The 21,191-nt window shown below is 40.3% G+C and overlaps 2 protein-coding genes across 8 annotated transcripts in view; one reads left to right on the top strand and one right to left on the bottom strand.

The window, feature by feature from the left end:
* The window catches only part of LOC137290580 (large ribosomal subunit protein uL13m-like), a 421,196-nt gene that overhangs the window by 252,381 nt on the left and 147,624 nt on the right, over window positions 1–21,191 (bottom strand). The gene's annotated exons all lie outside the window — the stretch shown is intronic.
* LOC137290319 (collagen alpha-1(IX) chain-like) overlaps window positions 1–21,191 on the top strand; it is a 158,235-nt gene that overhangs the window by 7,884 nt on the left and 129,160 nt on the right. Inside the window, exon 1 of one of the 7 annotated variants that reach the window (XM_067821145.1) lies at window positions 2,334–2,376. The exons of the other annotated variants lie outside the window; for them this stretch is intronic. The gene's annotated coding sequence lies outside the window, so the exon portion shown is untranslated. Of the gene's footprint in view, window positions 1–2,333; window positions 2,377–21,191 lie in introns of those variants that run through there. 7 annotated transcript variants of the gene reach the window in all.

Raw genomic sequence — 21,191 nt, 5'->3', positions numbered from 1 at the left:
TATGACAGAACAAGAAATGTATCTTTTAGGAAACATACTAGCTATATTACGAAACAAGGAATATCTCTATGCTATAACAAATAATCTCTATATGATAGAACACGGACTATATCTGGTAGAACATGTACTAGCACAAGGACAGTGAGCGAGTTGAGTTTTCCGCCGCACTCGGCAATATTCCAGCTATATGGCGGCGGTCTGTAAATAATCGAGTCTGGACCAGACAATCCAGTGTTCAACAGCATGAGCATCGGCCTGCGCAATGGGGAACCGATGACATATGTCAACCCAGTCAGTGAGTTTGACCATCCGATCCCGTTAGTCGCCTCTTACGACAAGCAGAGTCGCCTTTTATGGCATCAGTTGCTGAAGGCCTATTCTACCCCGGGACCTTCAAGGGTCTCCATGAAAGGACAAGGGCAACATCTATTGTATGGGAAGGAATAATTCTCTATATGGGCGAGGAGCAGCTCTGCGCCAGGACAAGAACTTGAACTAGCTCAATGACAGAACATAGAATGCCTGAGTGCAAAGGCAATACCTCGACGCGAGGACTAGGACTTTTGCCAGGACGAGTAAAACGTCTTACCCTCTATTGCCACACGTATCATATATGGCACGTTTTATTTCCTGGTATTCAGTGTTCCCTGTGGATTAATTGGAGTTATCTCCCTTACAGGGCCTTGATCAATGCAAGTTTGCTGTTCATTCAGTAGTTTCGTACAATCATTAGCTCTATATGCTTACTGCAGAAAGGTCATCGAAGACGGTGGCCTCTAAGAAAGACACATGTCCGTGTGCACACACTGACATTGACATTCACTGGATTTTATACACATGCTAGTGCAGGTCAGTACAGAAATGAAATTGTATATTTAGTATTTTCCGTGTTCATGGATTGTCATGCATCTGTATATTATGTTATCTACACATAAACCACTTTAGTTTAGTATGAAAATGTGTGACAAGTGATGTGTATCATATATGATACAACGGGAAAGACATCAATCAATTGAAAGGGGAGATCACACTAATGTTGTTTTCTTATGATGTCTTTCAAATCATTTTTGTGCTATAAAAACTAAATTTGTTATCGAATGATGAACTTTATGACAACAATTTTTTTGTGATCAAACATCAGTTGAAGGAGCGTGAAACAACGTTAATGGGTTTTATAAATCTTAATGGTGACTTATAATAACATTATTTTGCATTTACATTTGGTCATGAAAATGATAAGATTAAAAGACTTAGTATTAATGCAACTGACTGATCACACCAACGTTTCTCATGTGTCACGGAAATTTGAAGACATAGTTTCCTGTTTGTAAACGTTTAAATGTATAGCTTTCAACAAAATATCTTCTTAGAAGAAGCATTTGTTTTTCAGACAGGTTCAGTTCTTATACATACTAATGTTGGAGTACTTCCTGGACACGTATTACTATTACTAACTACGTTGAAGCAGTTGTCAAAACACTACTATCTACATTTCTTTCTAGAGGCTGACAAATCGCTATTAAGCTTGTCACGGAATAACAATACAATATAACAATACTGAGTCAATACAATTTACATGATATTCAGATGGAAATGACATCAATACATTCCTTTCAGGTTTCATTTGGTATTTGAAGACATTTTAAGATATCATTTGACCGGTTATGTGACCGAAATATGTGTTACCTCCACTAATATGATATAAACAGGTAGAGGTATTTTTAATGTTAACATTTGATTTCAAGGTCAAGACATACGGGCGTCCGAAAAAGTAGGTTTTGTTTCAGAGGTGGGTTCACATGAGGCTTCTGGCGTCGAGTGGCTGTGAACATCTGGGATAGCTGAGTTATTTACTTTCCTTCGGGAGTTCTTCGGTATTCTACATGTTCATGTTATATATGCATATATAACGTTTCTTGTCATGACTTCTTGTCATGGCTTAAGTACTAGAGATGGTAAATTTTAACTCACTTTCGATAATCTAGGTTCTACTTTACCGTATCGTACCGACAGTCAAACACTACCAATTTATCTACACCCAAAACACCGATGAGCTCAATTTCCCCAAAATTGCTTCCATTTGGTGTGTGCCAGTAGAGGTAATAAAACAGTTGTTTAAACAAATATTATGTTAGTTTTGATTGTTATATAATATTGTATCACACATCATACACAATACCCTTGTTCCCACTGTATTGTATATGATACATTTCGCAAATCCCGGAATTGTATAGGTGCTTTCAAAAACGTTGCAGATGTATTCAGATATGACTGAAAGAAATATTTTGACAAAGTTTTAGACTTTTTCAATGTGTATTCTTTACAGTGGGAACTAGAGGGATAAGAAAGAACAAGAAATAGTTGTATAGCAGAGAGGTAAGACAGAACAAGATATAGTTGTATGGCAGAGGGTAAGACAGAATAAGAAATAGTTGTATTCCAGGGGGTAAGACAGAACAAGAAATAGTTGTATGACAGAGGGGTGAGACAGAACGAGAAATAGTTGCATAGCAGGGGGTAAGACAGAAGAAGAAATAGTTGTATGGCAGAGGGTAAGACAGAAGAAGAAATAGTTGTATGGCAGAGGGTAAGACAGAACAAGAAATAGTTGTATTCCAGGGGGTAAGACAGAACGAGAAATAGTTGCATAGCAGAGAGGTAAGACAGAATCAGAAATAGTTGTATGGCAGAGGGTAAGACAGAACAAGAAATAGTTGTATAGCAGGGAGGTAAGACAGAGCAAGAAATAGTTGTATGGCAGAGGGTAAGACAGAACAAGAAATAGTTGTATGGCAGAGGGGTAAGACAGAACAAGAAATAGTTGTATTCCAGGGGGTAAGACAGAACGAGAAATAGTTGCATAGCAGAGAGGTAAGACAGAATCAGAAATAGTTGTATGGCAGAGGGTAAGACAGAACAAGAAATAGTTGTATAGCAGGGAGGTAAGACAGAGCAAGAAATAGTTGTATGGCAGAGGGTAAGACAGAACAAGAAATAGTTGTATGGCAGAGGGGTAAGACAGAACAAGAAATAGTTGTATGGCAGAGGGGTAAGACAGAACAAGAAATAGTTGTATGGCAGAGGGTAAGACAGAACAAGAAATAGTTGTATGGCAGAGGGGTAAGACAGAATAAGAAATAGTTGTATGGCAGAGGGTAAGACAGAAGAAGAAATAGTTGCATGGCAGAATTAAATAATGTATATATCCTGTTTCTAATGAGATATCGTGAACAAGTAGGTCAGTTAGATGTATTCTTTTCCAAGAAGCCAAATATAACCCTTAATGACGGTTGACCTGAGGCAGATATCAAATAGGAAAAGACTTTGTTGTCGGTGACCTAAATTAACCCTCCCCGATCAGGGCAAACTGTCCTGCTGTTCTACTGATGTATCTGCCCCTTACGTTAAGACACATCTTTCCAAAGAAATGATTAAACGTTTCAAAATGGTTTACGTTCAGGTTAAACATTTCGCTATAATATCGAAGAAATTCGGAAACCAAGATAGATAAACGTCGATTTTTTGTTTCCACAAATAAATACATGTTCATTCAATGCATGTCACGTGCCTCTCCACGGGTGCATGGTCAGCAGCGAGGTGGCGAGCTTCGTCTAATTGTATTATGTCAAACTTTCGTGAGTTTTGTTCTTTGATTAACCGGTTTGCTTCCACCGGTGATATATATGAGCCTGCACCAACTGCAAACCATCACATGCGCTGCTAATGGAGTTAGTGGCAGTGTATGAGGCTGAACTAGGCATGATAACTGTAATTAATCGATTTATCAGGTAGCCCAGTGGTTGTACGTTGCTCTTCACACCAATGACCCACTTTCGATTCCCTTCAGAGGTTAAACGTAAGAGATCTATTTCTGGTGTGTCCACATAAGTGATACTGTCAGACTATTGTCAATGGTATCGGAAAATGTGCTCACACACTTCGTCATACAAGTGATTACATGCATGGGTTATGTCTGATACGATCGATCTCATGACTACACTATGACCTCACAGCGTGACGTCATCGCATGTCATGACTCGAACGGGTTAATTGAAGACGTTTACCTGCAAGTCTGCACGAAGGTACAGGTTTATAGAGCAACGCTCCCACACATTCCAGTGTTTTCATAAAGAGGGGCATTTCATCCAGAGGCAAAACAGCAATAAAATGTTAAATATTTCACTGATACCCTGAGAGGGTGGCACTGAGTGGGACTGCATATACGTCCAAGGTACAGTCTGCATTCGCCAGTGAGCGAACGGGTCTAACGCAATTGAGTGCATGTCGACCCGTATATTTGTCAATGGATCAGCTGGATTAAACAATCTGGATCTTAAAGATAACTTTCGTCCACAAATTCTGAATATTCTGACATAGATTAGCCCACACCCTTAGTGTAAGCTACAATATCTGAATGGGTAGGTAATAACACATCCAATGTACCAATTCACACATAGATCCTCTTAATCAACAGCATATCAAACCTTGGGATGTCACGCAAAGGAAAGGCCGTTGGAAAGGTCTTTGGATATACATTTTATTTTTAGAAAAATGTACGACCCGTTGGTGTGAATTCAGTCATTGACGCTATCGCAATTCGGTAATCCTTGCACCGGTAATTAACCCAGCAGTCATTAACCGCAGCGAGATTCAACCTTAACATTTGTAAAGATGAGATAAAGCAACTCTTTATATATATTCATGAGAAATATCTGTCAAAAGCCGAAAGGCTTTCCAGTGACTGTATCCTGACATGTGTTTATGCATCACTGCCAATAGTGAGAATGCCTGGGGTTGGCAAAAAGGCGACATTCAAAGAAACACGACGTTGTTGTGGGTATTTATCTGACTGCTGCTGATTCCTATGTAATTCCAGCAGCGCTACACCTTTGTGTGTACACAATACTTATGAAGTACAAATGAGGGAAGACTATTGCCCTATATTACTGGCTGTTGTCAACTACATTCGGCGAGTGTTAATCTGCCGTGTGTTTACAAGGCGTCTGGGTCAATAGAGACACTGCAGACTCGACAAACCGGCAAATGGGAGGTAGCACTTTGTTCTTCATTTCAGTGCAAAGTGCACAAGGGATGAAATAGAGAAAATAGGCTGCGGTGTAGACAGTCTTAAAATAACTCTTGATTCGACTAAACGAAGCTTGTTTAAATTGACTGTTTGGATTTCTAGATAGCTGAAATGAGTCTGTTTGCGGTGTTTTTAATGGGGGCTTCTTTGTCAGTCTGTTACAGAGCGTGTTAAGCGGTAGGCAGATAGCGCATGTATGTATAAAAAAACAACTGAACCTTAAAGAGTAGCACACAGCTGGATGTCAGGTGTACAGTGTTACTTAGTTAATGACTTGATGATAAGCTCTCATACATAAGATGGAGTTAGCATAGACACTTTTCAGTTCTATTTTTTGGTATAAAACAGTTTTAACAGCCGGCGTTTTATATACTTTCAATATAAATCCATCGATTTGGTCAGTGGTTTTAGAGAAACACAACGTAACATTAGGTAAACGTCCTGTCACCAAGTTAATAGTTAAGACAATACACATCCAAACATATCAAACAGATCTTCTGACGTTACAGACGAGTCGGTCAGCTGGTGTTATATCTGCAAATAGTCCTGGACACCATAAGGATATCGACTCTCAGCAGGCGCCACTCTTCCTGCAGACAGGTGACAGGTGACAGCTGACGGGTGGCGTCTGTCAGCAGGGTCCAGTCCTTCAGAAGCAATTGCAAGCGGTGGACTATTGTCATCCCCCAAGAATCAGTACTTACGGTGGGCGTGTGCCCCTGAAATGACCATCAATGTAGCAAACCACTATTCAGCAAATCTAAGAAACAGGAAGACTGTCCTTTCTTCGAAAAGATATTTTGCCAGTCTATTTCCAGTTTTCGTCAGTACATTTTCACTCGCCGGAAGTGAAAAAAAGATTGTTTGGGTCTCGGGTTGTCATATTGATACATATTAATATACACCTAACTGACTCAGGTGTACACCTGGCTGTGATCCTACTGAATATATATACACGAGACGCATGTTTATTCATCATCTTTGCAGAGACTGGAAGGCAACATACAGTTACATTACAGTCAGTACATAAGGTCGAGTTACTTTCTCATCGACATTGCATGAAAGATATACAAAAAATATTTTGTATCGACTGATTACAAAATAAAGTAAAAAAAAAAACCAAACCAGAATTAAATCTGTATGTGAGTGATTAAAGTAACAGTATTTGAAATGATTGCTAAATATTTTTGGTTCCGCTAAACATAAACTGTACTGCGCACATAAGCTCTTACTTTTCATGCGTTATTGTCCATCCTTATTCAGATTACATACCATTCAGATTACAGTAACAATACTGGTAACGTATGGCATCTACTAGATCAACCATGTACTGGTGGGTGTACAAATCAACAGTAGTTTGATATCAAAATACTTGTTGATTGTGGAGTGATTGGTTGACTGACATCGTCTCTACAATCTCCACCTGATCATTCAAAGAAGACAGACCCTTTTCCATCGTCAGCACATCCTCCACCTGATCTTCTGAGAATATTGACACATTTCCATGGTCTCTAAAACCTCAACTTGATCTGTCAAGGAACACAGACACATTTCCATCGCCTATGCAGCCTCCACCTGATCGGGATTCTTGAAAGGCACGTTTCCATGGTCCACCTGAAGGGACAAGAAATGGCCCAGAAACGTTGTGAGAAATATACTAAGTTGTTGTCTATAAGAATTATCTTGTATTACCCACTTGGTCGGTCTCAGAACACCGAAATGTTTGTATCGCCTTTACAACCTGCAGCTAATCCTTAAACCATAGACACATTTCTATCGTCCATGCACCATCAATCTAATCTAGGAAAAAAAAAGAAAAAAAAGAAAAAAGAAAAACAAAACAAAACAAAAAAACCCAACATGAGCATTTTTCCATCGGCTCGTTTCAAAGACGTTTCGTTTCCATTGTATGTGCAGCCTCCACCTGATTTGCCAAAGAACCTTGATATATTTACAATGTCTCTACTCGCTCCACCTGATTTGCCAATGAACATTGATATATTTACAATGTCTCTACTCGCTCCACCTGATTTGCCAAAGAACCTTGATATATTTCCAATGTCTCTACTCGCTCCACCTGATTTGCCAATGAACCTTGATATATTTCCGATGTCTCTACTCGCTCCACCTGATTTGCCAATGAACATTGATATATTTACAATGTCTCTACTCGCTCCACCTGATTTGCCAAAGAACCTTGATATATTTCCGATGTCTCTACTCGCTCCACCTGATTTGCCAATGAACATTGACATATTTCCGATGTCTCTACTCGCTCCACCTGATTTGCCAATGAACATTGATATATTTACAATGTCTCTACTCGCTCCACCTGATTTGCCAATGAACATTGATATATTTCCGATGTCTCTACTCGCTCCACCTGATTTGCCAATGAACATTGATATATTTCCAATGTCTCTACTCGCTCCACCTGATTTGCCAAAGAACCTTGATATATTTCCAATGTCTCTACTCGCTCCACCTGATTTGCCAGTGAACATTGATATATTTACAATGTCTCTACTCGATCCACCTGATTTGCCAGTGAACATTGATATATTTCCGATGTCTCTACTCGCTCCACCTGATTTGCCAATGAACATTGATATATTTACAATGTCTCTACTCGCTCCACCTGATTTGTCAAAGAACATTGATATATTTTCAATGTCTCTACTCGCTCCACCTGATTTACCAATGAACATTGATATACTTCCGATGTCTCTATTCGCTCCTCCTGATTTGCCAAAGAACTTTGATATATTTCCAATGTCTCTACTCGCTCCACCTGATTTGCCAGTGAACATTGATATATTTCCGATGTCTCTACTCGCTCCACCTGATTTGCCAATGAACATTGATATATTTCCAATGTCTCTACTCGCTCCACCTGATTTGCCAAAGAACCTTGATATATTTCCAATGTCTCTACTCGCTCCACCTGATCTGCCAATGAACCTTGATATATTTCCATTGTCTCTACTCGCTCCACCTGATTTGCCAATGAACCCTGATATATTTTCGATGTCTCTACTCGCTCCACCTGATTTGCCAATGAACATTGATATATTTCCATTCTCTCTACTCGCTCCACCTGATTTGCCAAAGAACATTCATATATTTCCGATGTCTCTACTCGCTCCACCTGATTTGCCAAAGAACCTTGATATATGTTCGATTTCTTTACTCGCTCCACCTGATTTGCCAGTGAACATTGACATATTTCCGATGTCTCTATTCGCTCCACCTGATTTGCCAAAGAACCTTGATATATTTCCGATGTCTCTACTCGCTCCACCTGATTTGCCAAAGAACATTCATATATTTCCGATGTCTCTACTCGCTCCACCTGATCAACCAAAAGAACCTTGATATATTTCCGATGTCTCTACTCGCTCCACCTGATTTGCCAAAGAACATTGATATATTTCCAATGTCTCTACTCGCTCCACCTGATCTGCCAATGAACCTTGATATATTTCCATTGTCTCCACTCGCTCCACCTGATTTGCCAATGAACCCTGATATATTTTCGATGTCTCTACTCGCTCCACCTGATTTGCCAATGAACATTGATATATTTCCATTCTCTCTACTCGCTCCACCTGATTTGCCAAAGAACATTCATATATTTCCGATGTCTCTACTCGCTCCACCTGATTTGCCAAAGAACATTGATATATTTCCGATGTATCTATTCGCTCCACCTGATTTGTCAAAGAACCTTGATATATTTTCGATGTCTCTACTCGCTCCACCTGATTTGCCAAAGAACATTGATATATTTCCAATGTCTCTACTCGCTCCACCTGATTTGCCAAAGAACCTTGATATATTTTCCATGTCTCTACTCGCTCCACCTGATTTGCCAAAGAACCTTGATATATTTCCAATGTCTCTACTCGTTTCACCTGATCTGCCAATGAACCTTGATATATTTCCAATGTCTCTACTCGCTCCACCTGATTTGCCAATGAACCCTGATATATTTCCAATGTCTCTACTCGCTCCACCTGATTTGCCAAAGAACATTGATATATTTCCAATGTCTCTACTCGCTCCACCTGATTTGTCAATGAACATTGACATATTTCCAATGTCTCTACTCGCTCCACCTGATTTGCCAATGAACATTGATATATTTTCAATGTCTCTACTCGCTCCAGCTGATCTGCTAAAGAACTTTGATATATTTCCAATGTCTCTACTCGCTCCACCTGAGTTGCCAAAGAACCTTGATATCTTTCCAATGTCTCTACTCGCTCCACCTGATTTGCCAATGAACCTTGACATATTTCCAATGTCTCTACTCGCTCCACCTGATCTGCTAAAGAACCTTGATATATTTCCAATGTCTCTACTCGCTCCACCTAATTTGCCAATGAACCCTGATATATTTCCAATGTCTCTACTCGCTCTACCTGATTTGCCAATGAACCCTGATATATTTCCAATGTCTCTACTCGCTCCACCTGATTTGCCAATGAACATTGATATATTTCCGATGTCTCTACTCGCTCCACCTGATTTGCCAAAGTACCTTGATATATTTCCAATGTCTCTACTCGCTCCACCTGATTTGCCAATGAACATTGATATATTTCCGATGTCTCTACTCGCTCCACCTGATTTGCCAAAGAACCTTGATATATTTCCAATGTCTCTACTCGCTCCACCTGATTTGCCAATGAACATTCATATATTTCCGATGTCTCTATTCGCTCCACCTGATTTGCCAAAGAACTTTAATATATTTCCGATGACTCTACTCGCTCCACCTGATTTGCAAATGAACATTGATATATTTCCAATGTCTCTACTCGCTCCACCTGATTTGCCAAAGAACCTTGATATATTTCCGATGTCTCTACTCGCTCCACCTGATTTGCCAAAGAACCTTGATATATGTTCGATTTCTCTACTCGCTCCACCTGATTTGCCAGTGAACAATGACATATTTCCGATGTCTCTATTCGCTCCACCTGATTTGCCAAAGAACCTTGATATATTTCCGATGTCTCTACTCGCTCCACCTGATTTGCCAAAGAACATTCATATATTTCCGATGTCTCTACTCGCTCCACCTGATTTACCAAAAGAACCTTGATATATTTCCGATGTCTCTACTCGCTCCACCTGATTTGCCAAAGAACATTGATATATTTCCAATGTCTCTACTCGCTCCACCTGATCTGCCAATGAACCTTGATATATTTCCATTGTCTCTACTCGCTCCACCTGATTTGCCAATGAACCCTGATATATTTTCGATGTCTCTACTCGCTCCACCTGATTTGCCAATGAACATTGATATATTTCCATTCTCTCTACTCGCTCCACCTGATTTGCCAAAGAACATTCATATATTTCCGATGTCTCTACTCGCTCCACCTGATTTGCCAAAGAACATTGATATATTTCCGATGTATCTATTCGCTCCACCTGATTTGTCAAAGAACCTTGATATATTTCCGATGTCTCTACTCGCTCCACCTGATTTGCCAAAGAACATTGATATATTTCCAATGTCTCTACTCGCTCCACCTGATTTGCCAAAGAACCTTGATATATTTTCCATGTCTCTACTCGCTCCACCTGATCTGCCAATGAACCTTGATATATTTCCAATGTCTCTACTCGCTCCACCTGATTTGCCAATGAACCCTGATATATTTCCAATGTCTCTACTCGCTCCACCTGATTTGCCAATGAACATTGATATATTTCCAATGTCTCTACTCGCTCCACCTGATTTGTCAATGAACATTGACATATTTCCAATGTCTCTACTCGCTCCACCTGATTTGCCAATGAACATTGATATATTTTCAATGTCTCTACTCGCTCCAGCTGATCTGCTAAAGAACTTTGATATATTTCCAATGTCTCTACTCGCTCCACCTGAGTTGCCAAAGAACCTTGATATCTTTCCAATGTCTCTACTCGCTCCACCTGATTTGCCAATGAACCTTGACATATTTCCAATGTCTCTACTCGCTCCATCTGATCTGCTAAAGAACCTTGATATATTTCCAATGTCTCTACTCGCTCCACCTAATTTGCCAATGAACCCTGATATATTTCCAATGTCTCTACTCGCTCTACCTGATTTGCCAATGAACCCTGATATATTTCCAATGTCTCTACTCGCTCCACCTGATTTGCCAAAGAACCTTGATATATTTCCAATGTCTCTACTCGCTCCACCTGATTTGCCAATGAACATTGATATATTTCCAATGTCTCTACTCGCTCCACCTGATTTGCCAAAGAACCTTGATATATTTCCAATGTCTCTACTCGCTCCACCTGATTTGCCAATGAACCTTGATATATTTCCAATGTCTCTACTCGCTCCACCTGATTTGCCAATGAACATTGATATATTTCCGATGTCTCTACTCGCTCCACCTGATTTGCCAAAGAACCTTGATATATTTCTGATGTCTCTACTCGCTCCACCTGATTTGCCAAAGAACATTGATATATTTCCAATCTCTCTACTCGCTGCACCTGATTTGCCAAAGAACCTTGATATATTTCCGATGACTCTACTCGCTCCACCTGATTTGCCAAAGAACATTGATATATTTCCGATGTATCTATTCGCTCCACCTGATTTGTCAAAGAACCTTGATATATTTCCGATGTCTCTACTCGCTCCACCTAATTTGCCAAAGAACATTGATATATTTCCAATGTCTCTACTCGCTCCACCTGATTTGCCAAAGAACCTTGATATATTTCCCATGTCTCTACTCGCTCCACCTGATTTGCCAAAGAACCTTGATATATTTCCAATGTCTCTACTCGCTCCACCTGATTTGCCAATGAACCTTGATATATTTCCAATGTCTCTACTCGCTCCACCTGATTTGCCAATGAACCCTGATATATTTCCAATGTCTCTACTCGCTCCACCTGATTTGCCAATGAACATTGATATATTTCCAATGTCTCTACTCGCTCCACCTGATTTGTCAATGAACATTGATATATTTCCAATGTCTCTACTCGCTCCACCTGATTTGCCAATGAACATTGTTATATTTTCAATGTCTCTACTCGCTCCAGCTGATCTGCTAAAGAACTTTGATATATTTCCAATGTCTCTACTCGCTCCACCTGATTTGCCAAAGAACCTTGATATCTTTCCAAAGACTCTACTCGCTCCACCTGATTTGCCAATGAACCTTGACATATTTCCAATGTCTCTACTCGCTCCACCTGATCTGCTAAAGAACCTTGATATGTTTCCAATGTCTCTACTCGCTCCACCTAATTTGCCAATGAACCCTAATATATTTCCAATGTCTCTACTCGCTCCACCTGATTTGCCAATGAACCCTGATATACTTCCAATGTCTCTACTCGCTCCACCTGATTTGCCAAAGAACCTTGATATATTTCCAATGTCTCTACTCGCTCCACCTGATTTGCCAATGAACATTGATATATTTCCGATGTCTCTACTCGCTCCACCTGATTTGCCAAAGAACCTTGATATATTTCCAATGTCTCTACTCGCTCCACCTGATTTGCCAATGAACATTGATATATTTCCAATGTCTCTACTCGCTCCACCTGATTTGCCAATGAACATTGATATATTTCCGATGTCTCTACTCGCTCCACCTGATTTGCCAAAGAACCTTGATATATTTCCAATGTCTCTACTCGCTCCACCTGATTTGCCAAAGAACATTGATATATTTACAATGTCTCTACTCGCTCCACCTGATTTGCCAATGAACCTTGATATATTTCCGATGTCTCTACTCGCTCCACCTGATTTCCCAATGAACATTGATATATTTCCGATGTCTCTACTCGCTCCACCTGATTTGCCAAAGAACCTTGATATATTTCCGATGTCTCTACTCGCTCCACCTGATTTGCCAATGAACATTGATATATTTACAAAGTCTCTACTCGCTCCACCTGATTTGCCAAAGAACATTGATATATTTCCAATGTCTCTACTCGCTCCACCTGATTTGCCAAAGAACATTGATATATTTCCAATGTCTCTACTCGCTCCACCTGATTTGCCAATGAACATTGATATATTTCCGATGTCTCTACTCGCTCCACCTGATTTGCCAGTGAACCTTGACATATTTCCGATGTCTCTATTCGCTCCACCTGATTTGCCAAAGAACCTTGATATATTTCCGATGTCTCTACTCGCTCCACCTGATTTGCCAAAGAACCTTGATATATTTCCGATGTCTCTACTCGCTCCACCTGATTTGCCAAAGAACCTTGATATATGTTCGATGTCTCTACTCGCTCCACCTGATTTGCCAGTGAACATTGACATATTTCCGATGTCTCTATTCGCTCCACCTGATTTGCCAAAGAACCTTGATATATTTCCGATGTCTCTACTCGCTCCACCTGATTTGCCAAAGAACATTGATATATTTCCAATCTCTCTACTCGCTGCACCTGATTTGCCAAAGAACCTTGATATATTTCCGATGACTCTACTCGCTCCACCTGATTTGCCAAAGAACATTGATATATTTCCGATGTATCTATTCGCTCCACCTGATTTGTCAAAGAACCTTGATATATTTCCGATGTCTCTACTCGCTCCACCTAATTTGCCAAAGAACATTGATATATTTCCAATGTCTCTACTCGCTCCACCTGATTTGCCAAAGAACCTTGATATATTTCCCATGTCTCTACTCGCTCCACCTGATTTGCCAAAGAACCTTGATATATTTCCAATGTCTCTACTCGCTCCACCTGATTTGCCAATGAACCTTGATATATTTCCAATGTCTCTACTCGCTCCACCTGATTTGCCAATGAACCCTGATATATTTCCAATGTCTCTACTCGCTCCACCTGATTTGCCAATGAACATTGATATATTTCCAATGTCTCTACTCGCTCCACCTGATTTGTCAATGAACATTGATATATTTCCAATGTCTCTACTCGCTCCACCTGATTTGCCAATGAACATTGTTATATTTTCAATGTCTCTACTCGCTCCAGCTGATCTGCTAAAGAACTTTGATATATTTCCAATGTCTCTACTCGCTCCACCTGATTTGCCAAAGAACCTTGATATCTTTCCAAAGACTCTACTCGCTCCACCTGATTTGCCAATGAACCTTGACATATTTCCAATGTCTCTACTCGCTCCACCTGATCTGCTAAAGAACCTTGATATGTTTCCAATGTCTCTACTCGCTCCACCTAATTTGCCAATGAACCCTAATATATTTCCAATGTCTCTACTCGCTCCACCTGATTTGCCAATGAACCCTGATATACTTCCAATGTCTCTACTCGCTCCACCTGATTTGCCAAAGAACCTTGATATATTTCCAATGTCTCTACTCGCTCCACCTGATTTGCCAATGAACATTGATATATTTCCGATGTCTCTACTCGCTCCACCTGATTTGCCAAAGAACCTTGATATATTTCCAATGTCTCTACTCGCTCCACCTGATTTGCCAATGAACATTGATATATTTCCAATGTCTCTACTCGCTCCACCTGATTTGCCAATGAACATTGATATATTTCCGATGTCTCTACTCGCTCCACCTGATTTGCCAAAGAACCTTGATATATTTCCAATGTCTCTACTCGCTCCACCTGATTTGCCAAAGAACATTGATATATTTACAATGTCTCTACTCGCTCCACCTGATTTGCCAATGAACCTTGATATATTTCCGATGTCTCTACTCGCTCCACCTGATTTCCCAATGAACATTGATATATTTCCGATGTCTCTACTCGCTCCACCTGATTTGCCAAAGAACCTTGATATATTTCCGATGTCTCTACTCGCTCCACCTGATTTGCCAATGAACATTGATATATTTACAAAGTCTCTACTCGCTCCACCTGATTTGCCAAAGAACATTGATATATTTCCAATGTCTCTACTCGCTCCACCTGATTTGCCAAAGAACATTGATATATTTCCAATGTCTCTACTCGCTCCACCTGATTTGCCAATGAACATTGATATATTTCCGATGTCTCTACTCGCTCCACCTGATTTGCCAGTGAACCTTGACATATTTCCGATGTCTCTATTCGCTCCACCTGATTTGCCAAAGAACCTTGATATATTTCCGATGTCTCTACTCGCTCCACCTGATTTGCCAAAGAACCTTGATATATTTCCGATGTCTCTACTCGCTCCACCTGATTTGCCAAAGAACCTTGATATATGTTCGATGTCTCTACTCGCTCCACCTGATTTGCCAGTGAACATTGACATATTTCCGATGTCTCTATTCGCTCCACCTGATTTGCCAAAGAACCTTGATATATTTCCGATGTCTCTACTCGCTCCACCTGATTTGCCAAAGAACATTCATATATTTCCGATGTCTCTACTCGCTCCACCTGATTTACCAAAAGAACCTTGATATATTTCCAATGTCTCTACTCGCTCCACCTGATTTGCCAAAGAACCTTGATATCTTTCCAATGTCTCTACTCGCTCCACCTGATCTGCCAATGAACCTTGATATATTTCCATTGTCTCTACTCGCTCCACCTGATTTGCCAATGAACCCTGATATATTTCCGATGTCTCTACTCGCTCTACCTGATTTGCCAATGAAGATTGATATATTTCCATTGTCTCTACTCGCTCCACCTGATTTGCCAAAGAACATTCATATATTTCCGATGTCTCTACTCGCTCCACCTGATTTGCCAAAGAACATTGATATATTTCCTATGTATCTATTCGCTCCACCTGATTTGTCAAAGAACCTTGATATATTTCCGATGTCTCTACTCGCTCCACCTGATTTGCCAAAGAACATTGATATATTTCCAATGTCTCTACTCGCTCCACCTGATTTGCCAAAGAACCTTGATATATTTCCCATGTCTCTACTCGCTCCACCTGATTTGCCAAAGAACCTTGATATATTTCCAATGTCTCTACTCGCTCCACCTGATCTGCCAATGAACCTTGATATATTTCCAATGTCTCTACTCGCTCCACCTGATTTGCCAATGAACCCTGATATATTTCCAATGTCTCTACTCGCTCCACCTGATTTGCCAATGAACATTGATATATTTCCAATGTCTCTACTCGCTCCACCTGATTTGTCAATGAACATTGATATATTTCCAATGTCTCTATTCGCTCCACCTGATTTGCCAGTGAACATTGATATATTTTCAATGTCTCTACTCGCTCCAGCTGATCTGCTAAAGAACTTTGATATATTTCCAATGTCTCTACTCGCTCCACCTGATTTGTCAATGAACATTGATATATTTCCAATGTCTCTACTCGCTCCACCTGATTTGCCAGTGAACATTGATATATTTTCAATGTCTCTACTCGCTCCAGCTGATCTGCTAAAGAACTTTGATATATTTCCAATGTCTCTACTCGCTCCACCTGAGTTGCCAAAGAACCTTGACATATTTCCAATGTCTCTACTCGCTCCACCCTATCTGCTAAAGAACCTTGATATATTTCCAATGTCTCTACTCGCTCCACCTAATTTGCCAATGAACCCTGATATATTTCCAATGTCTCTACTCGCTCTACCTGATTTGCCAATGAACCCTGATATATTTCCAATGTCTCTACTCGCTCCACCTGATTTGCCAAAGAACCTTGATATATTTCCAATGTCTCTACTCGCTCCACCTGATTTGCCAATGAACCTTGATATATTTCCAATGTCTCTACTCGCTCCACCTGATTTGCCAAAGAACCTTGATATATTTCCAATGTCTCTACTCGCTCCACCTGATTTGCCAATGAACATTGATATATTTCCAATGTCTCTACTCGCTCCACCTGATTTGCCAATGAACATTGATATATTTCCGATGTCTCTACTCGCTCCACCTGATTTGCCAAAGAACCTTGATATATTTCCGATGTCTCTACTCGCTCCACCTGATTTGCCAAAGAACATTGATATATTTCCAATCTCTCTACTCGCTCCACCTGATTTGCCAATGAACATTGATATATTTCCGATGTCTCTACTCGCTCCACCTGATTTGCCAAAGAACATTGATATATTTCCGATGTATCTATTCGCTCCACCTGATTTGTCAAAGAACCTTCATATATTTCCGATGTCTCTACTCGCTCCACCTAATTTGCCAAAGAACATTGATATATTTCCAATGTCTCTACTCGCTCCACCTGATTTGCCAAAGAACCTTGATATATTTCCAATGTCTCTACTCGCTCCACCTGATTTGCCAAAGAACCTTGATATATTTCCAATGTCTCTACTCGCTCCACCTGATTTGCCAATGAACCTTGATATATTTCCAATGTCTCTACTCGCTCCACCTGATTTGCGAATGAACCCTGATATATTTCCAATGTCTCTACTCGCTCCACCTGATTTGCCAATGAACATTGATATATTTCCAATGTCTCTACTCGCTCCACCTGATTTGTCAATGAACATTGATATATTTCCAATGTCTCTACTCGCTCCACCTGATTTGTCAATGAACATTGATATATTTCCAATGTCTCTACTCGCTCCACCTGATTTGCCAATGAACATTGTTATATTTTCAATGTCTCTACTCGCTCCAGCTGATCTGCTAAAGAACTTTGATATATTTCCAATGTCTCTACTCGCTCCACCTGATTTGCCAAAGAACCTTGATATCTTTCCAAAGACTCTACTCGCTCCACCTGATTTGCCAATGAACCTTGACATATTTCCAATGTCTCTACTCGCTCCACCTGATCTGCTAAAGAACCTTGATATGTTTCCAATGTCTCTACTCGCTCCACCTAATTTGCCAATGAACCCTAATATATTTCCAATGTCTCTACTCGCTCCACCTGATTTGCCAATGAACCCTGATATACTTCCAATGTCTCTACTCGCTCCACCTGATTTGCCAAAGAACCTTGATATATTTCCAATGTCTCTACTCGCTCCACCTGATTTGCCAATGAACATTGATATATTTCCAATGTCTCTACTCGCTCCACCTGATTTGCCAAAGAACCTTGATATATTTCCAATGTCTCTACTCGCTCCACCTGATTTGCCAATGAACATTGATATATTTCCAATGTCTCTACTCGCTCCACCTGATTTGCCAATGAACATTGATATATTTCCGATGTCTCTACTCGCTCCACCTGATTTGCCAAAGAACCTTGATATATTTCCAATGTCTCTACTCGCTCCACCTGATTTGCCAAAGAACATTGATATATTTACAATGTCTCTACTCGCTCCACCTGATTTGCCAATGAACCTTGATATATTTCCGATGTCTCTACTCGCTCCACCTGATTTCCCAATGAACATTGATATATTTCCGATGTCTCTACTCGCTCCACCTGATTTGCCAAAGAACCTTGATATATTTCCGATGTCTCTACTCGCTCCACCTGATTTGCCAATGAACATTGATATATTTACAAAGTCTCTACTCGCTCCACCTGATTTGCCAAAGAACATTGATATATTTCCAATGTCTCTACTCGCTCCACCTGATTTGCCAAAGAACATTGATATATTTCCAATGTCTCTACTCGCTCCACCTGATTTGCCAATGAACATTGATATATTTCCGATGTCTCTACTCGCTCCACCTGATTTGCCAGTGAACCTTGACATATTTCCAATGTCTCTATTCGCTCCACCTGATTTGCCAAAGAACCTTGATATATTTCCGATGTCTCTACTCGCTCCACCTGATTTGCCAAAGAACCTTGATATATTTCCGATGTCTCTACTCGCTCCACCTGATTTGCCAAAGAACCTTGATATATGTTCGATGTCTCTACTCGCTCCACCTGATTTGCCAGTGAACATTGACATATTTCCGATGTCTCTATTCGCTCCACCTGATTTGCCAAAGAACCTTGATATATTTCCGATGTCTCTACTCGCTCCACCTGATTTGCCAAAGAACATTCATATATTTCCGATGTCTCTACTCGCTCCACCTGATTTACCAAAAGAACCTTGATATATTTCCGATGTCTCTACTCGCTCCACCTGATTTGCCAAAGAACCTTGATATCTTTCCAATGTCTCTACTCGCTCCACCTGATCTGCCAATGAACCTTGATATATTTCCATTGTCTCTACTCGCTCCACCTGATTTGCCAATGAACCCTGATATATTTCCGATGTCTCTACTCGCTCTACCTGATTTGCCAATGAAGATTGATATATTTCCATTGTCTCTACTCGCTCCACCTGATTTGCCAAAGAACATTCATATATTTCCGATGTCTCTACTCGCTCCACCTGATTTGCCAAAGAACATTGATATATTTCCTATGTATCTATTCGCTCCACCTGATTTGTCAAAGAACCTTGATATATTTCCGATGTCTCTACTCGCTCCACCTGATTTGCCAAAGAACATTGATATATTTCCAATGTCTCTACTCGCTCCACCTGATTTGCCAAAGAACCTTGATATATTTCCCATGTCTCTACTCGCTCCACCTGATTTGCCAAAGAACCTTGATATATTTCCAATGTCTCTACTCGCTCCACCTGATCTGCCAATGAACCTTGATATATTTCCAATGTCTCTACTCGCTCCACCTGATTTGCCAATGAACCCTGATATATTTCCAATGTCTCTACTCGCTCCACCTGATTTGCCAATGAACATTGATATATTTCCAATGTCTCTACTCGCTCCACCTGATTTGTCAATGAACATTGATATATTTCCAATGTCTCTATTCGCTCCACCTGATTTGCCAGTGAACATTGATATATTTTCAATGTCTCTACTCGCTCCAGCTGATCTGCTAAAGAACTTTGATATATTTCCAATGTCTCTACTCGCTCCACCTGATTTGTCAATGAACATTGATATATTTCCAATGTCTCTACTCGCTCCACCTGATTTGCCAGTGAACATTGATATATTTTCAATGTCTCTACTCGCTCCAGCTGATCTGCTAAAGAACTTTGATATATTTCCAATGTCTCTACTCGCTCCACCTGAGTTGCCAAAGAACCTTGACATATTTCCAATGTCTCTACTCGCTCCACCCTATCTGCTAAAGAACCTTGATATATTTCCAATGTCTCTACTCGCTCCACCTAATTTGCCAATGAACCCTGATATATTTCCAATGTCTCTACTCGCTCTACCTGATTTGCCAATGAACCCTGATATATTTCCAATGTCTCTACTCGCTCCACCTGATTTGCCAAAGAACCTTGATATATTTCCAATGTCTCTACTCGCTCCACCTGATTTGCCAATGAACCTTGATATATTTCCAATGTCTCTACTCGCTCCACCTGATTTGCCAAAGAACCTTGATATATTTCCAATGTCTCTACTCGCTCCACCTGATTTGCCAATGAACATTGATATATTTCCAATGTCTCTACTCGCTCCACCTGATTTGCCAATGAACATTGATATATTTCCGATGTCTCTACTCGCTCCACCTGATTTGCCAAAGAACCTTGATATATTTCCGATGTCTCTACTCGCTCCACCTGATTTGCCAAAGAACATTGATATATTTCCAATCTCTCTACTCGCTCCACCTGATTTGCCAATGAACATTGATATATTTCCGATGTCTCTACTCGCTCCACCTGATTTGCCAAAGAACATTGATATATTTCCGATGTATCTATTCGCTCCACCTGATTTGTCAAAGAACCTTCATATATTTCCGATGTCTCTACTCGCTCCACCTAATTTGCCAAAGAACATTGATATATTTCCAATGTCTCTACTCGCTCCACCTGATTTGCCAAAGAACCTTGATATATTTCCAATGTCTCTACTCGCTCCACCTGATTTGCCAAAGAACCTTGATATATTTCCAATGTCTCTACTCGCTCCACCTGATTTGCCAATGAACCTTGATATATTTCCAATGTCTCTACTCGCTCCACCTGATTTGCGAATGAACCCTGATATATTTCCAATGTCTCTACTCGCTCCACCTGATTTGCCAATGAACATTGATATATTTCCAATGTCTCTACTCGCTCCACCTGATTTGTCAATGAACATTGATATATTTCCAATGTCTCTACTCGCTCCACCTGATTTGCCAATGAACATTGATATATTTTCAATGTCTCTACTCGCTCCA

This window comes from Haliotis asinina, chromosome 7 (assembly GCF_037392515.1).
Source record: "Haliotis asinina isolate JCU_RB_2024 chromosome 7, JCU_Hal_asi_v2, whole genome shotgun sequence".
In the NCBI taxonomy this organism is placed as follows: domain Eukaryota; kingdom Metazoa; phylum Mollusca; class Gastropoda; order Lepetellida; family Haliotidae; genus Haliotis; species Haliotis asinina.
The sequence above is the reverse complement of the archived record's forward strand: the minus strand, read 5'-3'. Positions and strand labels throughout refer to the sequence as shown.